General features: G+C 39.1%; 1 long non-coding RNA gene across 1 annotated transcript; it reads left to right on the top strand.

Moving 5' to 3' along the window:
- Positions 1–9: 9 nt before the first annotated feature.
- LOC105746214 (uncharacterized) lies at positions 10–10,931 on the top strand. Its single transcript, XR_001118663.3, has 3 exons — positions 10–238; positions 7,750–7,827; positions 9,905–10,931. It is a non-coding gene; the product is annotated as an uncharacterized lncRNA (long non-coding RNA).
- Positions 10,932–11,390: the final 459 nt, after the last annotated feature.

The following is an 11,390-nucleotide window of genomic DNA, read 5'->3' on the forward strand; positions in this document are numbered from 1 at the left end:
ACTGAACAGTTGGATAGTGTGAAGATATATTATTCATCAAGTCATCACAGCATGGAGTGGTGAAAACTAAATTAGTTTTAGATGCTTAGTCTCAAGAACAAGCAAAAGGATAAACTGTACTTTTTTTCCATTGCTTTTTTTTTAAAGGAGGTACTGGAGATTGAACCCAGGACCTGTGTGAAGCAGGCACTCAACCAACACCTGCTCCCCTGCATTGATTCTTTAAAAGATGATTGAGGTAAGAGCTTAAGGTGTTAGTTTTTCTTCCAGCATTTATCAAAGATTCTTATTAATTCAGATCTGGGATTATTTTTCTGATATGTGAAAGGTAGAAAATAAGTCATAGTGGGCTCTTAATGAGCTAACTACTGAGCTTCCCAGTTAGAATAAGTTCAAGGCAAACAGTGTTGTGAAAGTTTTCTTTTGTTTCTCCCTAGTATTTAATCCACAGTTTGTGAAATTTCAGATTCCCCACTTAACCTTGAACAGCCTCACTTGACAAGTTATCTGAATTGTAGAATAGCCCATGCTGAAAACAGTTCTCAGTGTTTGGCTAAAAAAAAATGTACAGACATTGCAAATGTGGGCTTGACAAAAGAAGAGGGAAAGGCCCCAGAATACAGCTTAAATGGAAACTTGGAATTCACTGCGATTTTTTGGTGATTCTAGAGTCTCAACTCTGTCACTGTTGTCATTAAAAGAGGAAGCTCAGGAATAGAGATGGTCATACATCCTGTCAACCTATTTGAACTCCCTGTGAAGTTCCAGAGATTTGTTGTACAATGAGAAAAGTGCAACAAAGTAGATACAGCCAATTATTCACTGAGGTTCTTTGCCCAGGATGTTGGGAACTATCAGTGAACCTAAGGAAAGGACCACTAATAGGGTTTCTTTCTTTTTCTCCCCATCATAGAATAAACAAATGAAGGTATTAAACCAGAAAAGTTTCTGAGGAAAAAATGCCTGTGTTTAATAACTTTACTTTGTTTTGGTCCAGGATATTTTCTTTAGGAATGGAAGAAAATTTTATATGAAAACAGAATATTTTAAATATTTACATGTAACATAAATATTGGTGAATAGAAAGGACAGTATAAAGATCCTGGGTTAGTGACAAAGACACAACAAAGATTAGAACAAGAAAATCCTCTGAAAAATCAGATTTTCTCTGTCATTGAGTGATCTTTTTCCTCTAATAAACACTTTCACAGCTGTTTATCTTACAGAAGTTCTCTTCTGTGGAGCTTTGTCTTTTGGGGGATTCATGAACCCTCCATGATGACTCATTCTTTTCCATTCCCTGCAGCATTACTTGCTTATTTCAGTTAGCTTGATGTTTTTCAGAGTCAATTCTGTTTTTGTGTGTATCAGTAGTTTGTTCCTTTTTGATGCTAGGCAGTATTCCATTGTATAAATGTACCACAAATTGTTTACCCATTCACATTTTAAAATTAGAGATGTGAACTTACAAAACAATCATGCATAACCTGCAGGATTTCCATACATCACCCCTCCACCAACATCTTACATTGTTATGGAACATTTATTACAGATTATGAAAGAACATCATCAGACTATTACCACTACTATGGTCCACAGCATACACTTGGTATATTTTTTCCATACACCCCCTATTAATAACACTATGCATTAGTACTGTACATTTGTTATATTTCATGAGAGAACACCTTCATATAGGTACTGTTAGCCACAGTCCATCTTCTATCACAGGGCTCACCATGTTATACAGTCCCATGCCTTGTATGTTCCATCCAAAGTGTACACTCAGTGGCTTTCACTTTCACCAGAGTTGTGGAGTCATTGCCCCAGTAAACCTTTAAATGTTTTCCTTAGTCCCTTAGTGTTGATACAGAACCTTCTTTGACATCGATGCAAGAATATTGCAATACTGGTGTTAACTATATGTCCCCACCCATCTCAGTTCTTACACTCATCCACCATCTTAGAAGGCAACCACCATTTCATCTCAGCCTACTTGCACGTCCACACTGAACCATTTCCTGCTCTAAAGGACACACTCTGCCGTGTCAGCAGCATCTGACACACAGTCACAAGACATCGCGCCATCCCACCACAACCAATTGGCATTCAGCACTCCTCCGCCCTTCTCCCCAGCCTTCTCCACCCCTTCCCCAGAGTATATAAGCTTGTAGCCACCCCCAATAAAATTAGACCTGCGTGCATACCTCGTCTCCGCGTGTGCTCCTTTCGGCTGCACCGTGCGTCCCCACCAAACCTCGAGCCGCATTCCTCAGCCGCCTCCCCGGGTGCGCCCAGGAGTCTCGGCAGCCCCCAGGTGGCTCCAGCAGCGGGTCCAACAACTATAGTCCATAGTTACATTAGTTACATTTTCCCCATGCATCACTATATTCTTATCACCTTGTAATATTGACGTACGTTTGTTTTAGTTCATAGAGGAACATTTTTGTATTTGTATTATTAACCACAATTCTTATCCACCTACCCATTCACTTCTTGATGGATATTTGTGTAGTTTGCAGTTTTTGCCTATTATGTATATTACTGCTACAAGTTTGGCACATGTGTCTACATGGACGTGTGTTTTCATTTCTTTTCCATAGATAACAAGGAGTAGAATTGAAGAGTAGTATGACAAATGCAGTTTAACTTTTTAAAAAAATTGCCAAACTTCTTTCCACAGTGTCTTTATCATTTTCCATTTTCATAGAAGAAATTTAACAGGGTTATATACAATCAACTTCCAAGTGTATTTCTATTAAACAAGATCGAATGATTTGAAGCAGGTTTTATGAGGTCAGCTATGTATGAGAGTTCCTGTTTTTCCACATCTTTACCAACACCTGATAGACTGTCTTTTAAATTTCGGCCATTCTAGTAGATACGTGATGGTATTTCATTTTTGTTTGATTTTGAATTTCTCTAATGAAAAGTGATATTGGAGGGAAGCAGCTGTGGCTCAATCAGATGAGCTCCCGTCCACCATATGGGAGGCCCTGGGTTAGCGTCCTGGGGCCTCCTTGTGAAGGGGGGCTTGCCTGCATGCAGCGGAGCACCACCCGGCCTGCAGACGCCATGGAGAGCTGACTCAGCAAGATGACACAACAAAAAGAAGGGAGATAAGCGAGAACATAGAAGAGCCTGCAGCGATGGACACAGAGCAGACAGCAAACAAGCTGCAAGGGGGGAGGGGAAATAAAATAAATAAAATACAGACACAGAAGACACAGAAGAACATACAGAGAATGGACATAGAGAGCAGCAGACAGCATGCAAAAAAAAAAAAAAGGACAAAGGGCGGGGGAAGGTAAAAAAAGGTGATACTGGGCATCTTTTCGTGTGCTAATTTGCAGTCATACATCTTTTGGGGGTTATGTTCACATCTTTTGTCCATTTTTTAAAAAAAGATAGTCCTGTTATTGTCTTATTACTGAGCTTTGAGAGCTCTTTGTATATTCTGTATACTAATCCTTCATCACCCAGGATATGTGATTTGCAAATATTTTGTTCCAGACAATGTCTTGTGTTAATTCTTTTAACAGTATCTTCTTCCAAGAAAAAAATTAATTTTAATGAAATCCAGTTTATCAAATTTTTTCTTGTGTGAATAGTTCTTTTGGTGTTCATCTAAGAATTCTTTGCCTAAATCCTAGTCTTGGAAATTTTCTCCTATGATTCCTTCTATAAGTTTTATAGTGACGCATTTTACACTTAGATCCATGATCTATTTTGAGTTACTTTTTCTATAAGTGTGAAATTTAGCTCAAAGTTCTTTTTAAATATTTTTTTCTTTTCACATATGGATAAAGTGCTGTCTTGTACCATTTGTTGAAATTACTCTCTTTCCCCCTTTGAATTATATTGACAAACTTTGTGGAAAATAAATTAACCTAATATGTTAGGATTCTATTCCGTGTCATTGATCTTTGTATCTTTCCTATGCTGATATCACACTTTTGATTATTGTGGTTTTATATTACATGTTGAAATCAGATCATGTAAACCCTCCACATTTGTTCTTTTACAAAATTGTTTTGGTGCTTTTAGGTCTTTTTCTTTTTTAGAATCAGCTTTTCATTTTGTACCAAGAAGCCTGCCAAGATTTTGATAGTGATTGCCCTTGATCTATAAATCGATTTGTGGAGAATTGTCATCTTCACAGTGTTAGGCCTTCCAATCCATGCACACGTGGTATTTTCTTTTTCCTTAGTATATCTTTACTCTCCCTCAGCAAACTTTCATAGTTTTTTAGTCTACGGGTCTTGTACATCTTCTGTTAAATTTACCCTTAAGTATTTCATCTTTTTTGATTATTGTGAAAAGGTTTTTCTTTGAGATTCTATTTTGTGGATTTCCTTCTATTCTATAGAAATACTTTAATTTTTGTATGTTGATATTGTATCATTTAAAACATTTTCTCAAGCCTGGCGCCTTCAGGTTCTCCCCAGCATCTTTGCACTTCGGAGGTTAGACACTGGCCTGGGCTGCAGTGATGCGCGGAGGGCTGAGCCCCTGACGCCAGCCTGCGGCCTGCCCCTCTACCACCCGGCGGGGTGAGATGGGGACGGTGTTGGAAGCCCCAGCGAGCTGGGAGCCCTCACGGGTTTGCCTTCACGGGTTTACAGGCAGGCAGACGTGTGTGGGAAGTTTGCTTTGTTGGCCTTTCTATGGTTCTCTGATCTCCGGGCGCTCTCCATCAATTTTCTACCTGGCTTCCTACCTGCCCTGAATCAAATGCTCTGCCTCAGCTGTAGAGCTGTGGGTTTTTTGGTTTAAAGATTTATTTTATTTATTTATCACCGCCCCTCCCTCCATGTTCTTCTGAGTCATCTTGCATTATCTGGTCACACTGGGAAACTCTCTTTTTTGTTGCGTCACCTTGCTGTGTCAGCTCTCCGTGTGTGCAGAGCCACTCCTGGGCGGGCTGTGCACTTTTTAGATGCAGGATGGGTGCACTCCTTGCCCGCGGCAGCACTGTGTAGGGGCCAGCCCACCACGCAGGTCAGGAGGCCCTGGGGATTGAACCCAGACCCTCCATAAGGTAGACTGAGGCTCTAGAGCCATGTTTGCTTCCTAGAGCTGCAGTTTTTTGCCGCAAGCTCCAGAGCGAGTTCACTGCCTCTATAGGTTCTGTGGAGTGTGTGCAAGGGGTGGGAACATGCCCCGGCAAGAAGGCTGCATATTTGTCACTGTTCCTAACAGATGCAGCTGCGCTTTTTCAAGAGGGAAATTTTCGGGATTGGTTCCCTTCTTTGGGTTATTTTCCAGTATCTTGAAATGGTGGTGGTTGTTTGAACAATTTTGTCCATTTTTATACTTGTTTTCTGTGTAGGGGAATTATCTGACCTTCCTCATGCTGCCTTTCCTGGAAATCTTCTTACACTTTTCCTTTAGTCTATGAAACAAGATGAATGAATTCTTTAGGTCACCTTAAGTTCTTATGTACTGGTGTTTATATTTTTTACAAAATATAAAATTTTTCTTAGTAGCATGTCACCATTATAGAGTTTTCTTACCTACCTACAAGAAATATTTTTTATTTCCCTTGTTTTTGTGGAAATATTCCAGAATGACACATCTATCTCCCAGAGATCTTTTGCAGCTGCTGTGTTTTCAAGTGTTCATTTATTGTGACATCTGGCTGACCAGATTAGATGAAATCCTTCGGGATCAAGTTACAGCCATTTTTAATGATGAAAAATTATTCAGTTCTCTTTTAAAACCATTTGCAGAAACAAAGAATCATTTTATATCGTATTGAATTTTGGCCCATCTTTTCCTTTGCTCACTGTTTTCTTGGTGTTTTTGCTTTTGTTTTTCTGTTCTTGTATCCTTGTCCTAATAGTTTGGCTGCTGTTTTGTTGTTGTTTTTTTAATTGTAAACAATCTAAACTCCTTTTTTCATTAGGAGGGGGCATAAATAATAAATGAGACTATTCTATAATTCAGTCATCTTCTTTTAAAAGCCATGTGATTTTAAGCAAAGAAGCACATTAATTGCTTGGAGCAATTAAAACATATTGGAAAAATGACATTATATTTCTGCATCTGCTATTTACAAAAAACCCAAGCCAACAAATAACTGGGAGGGAACAATAAATTGTTCAATCCGTGTTTCTCAGTTTTAAAATACAGGTTCCCCTTTAATGAGCAAAACGCTCTCACTATATTACTGATGTTACATGAAATTTAAAACAAACAAAATTTAATAGTCTTGTTTAATTGGGAGGCATCTCAATTTAAAATATATTAAAATATATTAATCTAGTTTAATATATTTGAATCTCAATGGAAGAGGAAGTTGGAGCTCTAATGTCTTCCTTTAAAGTACTCTCTACCACTCTTTTAATTCATACATGCCTTTACTCCAGGTACTCCAGGAAGAAAATTTAGCTAATTTGACTTGTTAGCATCAAAGACCCAAATGCAACATGAGTTTGTTGGGAGGTGTTGAGAACCCAAATCTCTATGTGCCCAGCTGACCTGTTACATTACCATTAACTGTAGTTTCTTGTCACTGCAACCAAACAGTAAGGACAGTATTATTGTTATTAAACCTAAGCAGTATGGTTTAATTTAACTGAAAAAGATAAAACAGAATTATTTTTGAAGACCTGTTAATCAGACATACTTTGCAAGGTGGTTTTGAGTGGAGAAGAAAGAGCACTACCATAATTTTTCCTTAAATTGGGATATGTGTGCTAATTACGTCAGTAGCTCTTACTCATCATAAAGGTTCCCTTGTTTCTTTTCATCTAAGCTTCTCAAATTTTTGTCATTCTAGAGCTTGGGCAAGTTTTTACTAGCACACAAAATGGCAGCCTATCAGCTTCCTTCATGTCCAGTCCTTGGCCCCTTGACACTATCCCTCTTACCCAACCTAATTTTTCTTCTCATCTTTTCACTTTGCCAACATCCTTTTCTGCTCTGCTGGGAGTTCTTAAAGGAGCCAGACTCTTCAAATTTCTGAAAAACACAGTTTCTTCATAACTTTGCTTTTTTTCCCCCCTCATTTTGCATTTTTTGAATAGTAGATATGTAACACGGATTTTCAGAATCTGTGTCCATACTGAAAGAGCAGTCTCCCTGGGTTTATTTTTAAACATCTCTGCTATTCAGCCTCCCTCTTCAGGGAAAACAAAGGAAATGGTCTTCATAAGGGAACCCACAGAATTTAGGACAAGTACAAACTGGATGTTTCATTGCTTAGGCAGCTGCAACTAAATGCCTTGCAACTGTGGTTTGCAATTTACGACTAATCCAGTATAATCTGGTACCAAATGGCCTCAAGTCATGGCCATGGCTAGTATAGAAGAACGGTCAAGTGATCTTGGGATCAGGGCACCGGTCTGAAAATAAGTAACTCTGGAAAATTTTCTGATCTTCCCTTCCAAATTGCCCCTCCTCTAGTTCTCTAAGTTAAAACAATTATTTTTTAGTTTGTTGGTTTTTCCTTTCTTCAAACTGGAAAGGAGATTGGACTAAGCTGTTTCATGCATTTGGAATGGGGACTGGACTCAGCAGTTCCTTGCCTGCCTGGCCCTGTGCCTGCTTTTCATTCTGCCTGCTGTTAGTTTTCCTTGACCACCTGCCACATTCCTACTCATCCTTAGGACTCAAGCTCAAGGAAACCTAACTGTGAAGTTTGCTTCATACTCAAACTCTCTACCAGGAAGAGCCTGAGCTGCTACTTAAAAGTATCTGTAATTCTATTAACATTGAATTTGTCATGTTCTATTTTCCTTTTAGATACAATAGAATGATCATGGCTTTGAAATCAGACACACCTGGGTTCGAATTCCAGCTCTGCCAATGGTGTAATCATAGGTGAGCTACTCAAACTCTTTGTGACTTAGTTTCTTCATCTGTAAAGTGGTAATAATAATCTTTCTTTTAACATTGTAAGTCAAGTGCCTGGTATATAGAAGGTGCTTATTTAATATGACTTCTCTTCCTTCCCCTTTCTGACAGTGTCTTATTTGCTGTGACATCCCTGTAACTTTGTCAGTCTGTGGCACATAGGGGGTGCATGATATATATTTATTGAAGAAATGAATGGGGGTGTAAATTAACATTTTGCATTTTTCATCTTGAACTTGAATTAAAAGGTAAACGACCCATACCTCATTTGATCTATATTCATTGATTTTGCATTTATCATTTGAAATTCAATTTTCCATATTTCTTTGGATCCCCAAAACTCACAGACTGTCCCTAGAAGAATCAGGGACCCTTGCTCAAATGTTCACAGCCTTTTCATCAAACAATGTTCAGATTATTTTCAGCCATGTGAATTATTGGGAAGGCAGTTAGTTTTTGATAATTTTTCACTTCCTCTTTCAGTTATTGTCTGTTCCTGCTCTGTGTTGGGAACTTAGAATACAAAGACAAATAACTCATGACACATTTCCTTTAAAAATGATAATATAATGGAAGAGAAAATTTAATGACAGGTGGTTTCAATTCACAATAATAAGTGCTAGAACAGTAGAAAACAAAGGATGCACTTAGCTAATTGATTTATTCAATAAACATTTATTGGTTGCCTAATATGGGGCAAACACTATTCTAGCCCATGATGAAGCAATGGTTAACAAGTCAGACAAGCCCATGGCACTCAGGAAACGTGCATTCAAGTGAGGAGAGGGAGGTAAGTCATCTATAAGTAAACACATAATTTCAGAAGAATAAAAGAGTGAGTGTGCTTGGAAGCTATTTTCGTTGGGAGGAAGGGGCATTTTAGCTGAAAGCTGAAGGACTTCAGGGGTTGGATAGATGAGTGTTTTAGAGAAGGTGTTAGCCAGAAGAAACAGAAAAGGCAAATGTCCTGTGGTAGGAGCAGTCTTCGTCTGTTTAAAGAAGAGAAAGAAGGCCCACGCGACTGGAGTCTCAGAGAGCAGGGCAGAGACCACATCATGTGGGGATCTGTGTGCCTGAATGAGAGCAGGGGTGGACTTTAAAAAGGGGTTGGGCGCCATGATCTGATCTGTGGCTACTGTGTGAAAAATCAAATAGACGGTACAAGATGGAACTCAGGAACAACAGTGTGGAAGCTGATGCAGAAATCTGGGATGACAACTTGGACTAGGATGGTAGTTGTGGAGATGCAAACAAGTGGGTGGATTTGGGATGCACTTTGGAGTAGGGGTCAGTAGAACTTGCCATTGGATTCGCTGAGTGGGAGGAGAGAGGAGACAAACCAAGGATGGTCCCTAGGCTGGACATTGGATGTTGCTATTTACTGAGATGGGAAAGACCAAGGAAAATTGTCAGTGTTCTATTTTGAACACATTTCTTTGCGATGCCAATTAGACATTGAAACCAAGCAAGTGGTTAGTATCTGAGTGGGGCTCAAGATAAAGGTCAGGGCTGGGGATATTTGAAAGTTTCGTTGTATTTGAAATATGGGATTTCAATATTGATTCCACCCTCCTTCCTGTGTGCTTTCCAGTAACACAGAGGCTAGAAATAAAAAATGCCACAAAGTCTTCTCTACTCAGTTTCAGGACCACTCCAACTAGCCAAGGGAGTAAGATTTCAAATAAAAACCATGACCAGCAGAATTCCTAGCATTTGTTATACTTTATCCTCATTAGTTCTTTGGTGGCAGCAGAACTTCCTTCAGCCTACTTGAAACTTGGATACTAACTTCCTCTCAATTCTAAAACCACGGCTAACATTACTTAGGTTCTGAAAGGTTAAGATCTCAACTCTAGAATCTCTACATAGTTTAGGGCTCATTTATTCTTGAATGTGAAGAGAAGCCGCAGAACATTAATTTTTAATTGTCAGAGAAAGTAGGGAAATTCTGGAATTCATTTAAAAATTAACACCCCCTCCAGAGTCTTGCTATTTCCTCTACATTGTGTGATCATAGTTTAATTTCTCCTCTCAATTCTTTCAGAGCTGTGGATGTTCTCCTTGCATGAGACAAAGGATGTCTCTCGAGGCACTTGGCTCCCACCATCTTGAAGACATTGCCTATCTTCTTTGTTCCCTTTAACATCTCTTTTTTGACACAATACATTACTCGACCTCTCTGGGATCCTGAAAGATGGAACAGGTTTTTTTGGTTGTTGTTTTTATTTTTTTATTGAGGGGAAAACGTCCCACACAATGTTAATTCAAACAAGTCTCGGAAAAGGTTTTGGGCATGGCTTAGACCTAGAGAGAAGGAGAAGAAATACACATGTGAGCAGGAAAGGAACTGAAAGCCTAGAAACTGGAACAAGGAGGAGCCTGGGTCAGGGAGACAGAGGCCGTAGTTCCTTGATGCCAGTCCACCCTGCTGAAAGATAAGAATGCTGGTCCATTAACCAGGAGTATTTTTTCTACCATGTCAGGCAATTTACTTTATTTGAACTCCCCCCTCAAATACAATTTGTTATAGTTTCTACCCAAGCAGAGAAAAAGCAAAGCAAAAAAATATAAAAAAGAGCATGATGGAATATAAGTGAGAGGAGGAGAACTGTTGTGGGAAAACAGTAGGGAACAGGTTTGAAGTTGAAGCATTTCCATAATGCAGATAAAAAGTGCTGGCTTAGGAACACCAGGCCTTGACTAGATGGAGCACTGCCTGGTCAGCATGAAAAAATGTTTGTGTGGGGAGGCATTTAAACTTTGTATAAGCTGTACCTTATTATGGTAAAATGTTGCACCTGTTCTATTGTAGACATTGCATTATTGTAGATGTTGCAGTTGTTTCCTGTCATTGTAGTTGCAGTTCATATAGCAAACAGCTGCTTCTTAGTTTCTAAATAAATATTGTGTGAAAACTAGGGTTGAGGCTCACAGTTCCAGAAGCTGTGAGTCCCCTGGTCCCATCTTTATCTCCTCTCTTGTGTCTCTCTCTGTCCTTTATTTCATAAATTCTGCATTGCCTTCCTTTTGAGGCAACCAATTGCTGACTTAGTGCAGCAACTGGAGCTCAATCTGGGGCCTGAAGGAAAGAAGTCTTGCTTGGAGCAAAACTAAAAGGCGATGTAAATGGCATAAAGCTCCGAGTGGTACAGAAAACCTTCCAAGTCCTCAGTAAGTAAGGACACTCTTGGGTGTCTTTTCAGGGTTACTGTGGGAAACAGAGACAGTTCAACAAAATATTACCCATATGTGTGTCTCTTGAAACAACTTCTCAAAGCAAAAGGAGCTAAGGTCACTGAGCCTTGTATTTTGGAACTCTTACAGGTTATAAAACAATATTGCTCATGGTTCCTAGCAATAGGAAGTTTAGAATTAGGAGACTGGGAAAAAGTGGGAAAAGAGTTAGAAAAATTACTTCTATGAGGTTCCGCTCCCTATTACTATTTGGCCCACTTTGATTATAATTAAATCTGTTTTGGAACCTTTGCAAACAGAAGATAAGGAAGAGAAAAATGAAAATAGAGAAAGTG

Source organism: Dasypus novemcinctus, chromosome 21 (genome assembly GCF_030445035.2).
Source record: "Dasypus novemcinctus isolate mDasNov1 chromosome 21, mDasNov1.1.hap2, whole genome shotgun sequence".
Classification (NCBI taxonomy): domain Eukaryota; kingdom Metazoa; phylum Chordata; class Mammalia; order Cingulata; family Dasypodidae; genus Dasypus; species Dasypus novemcinctus.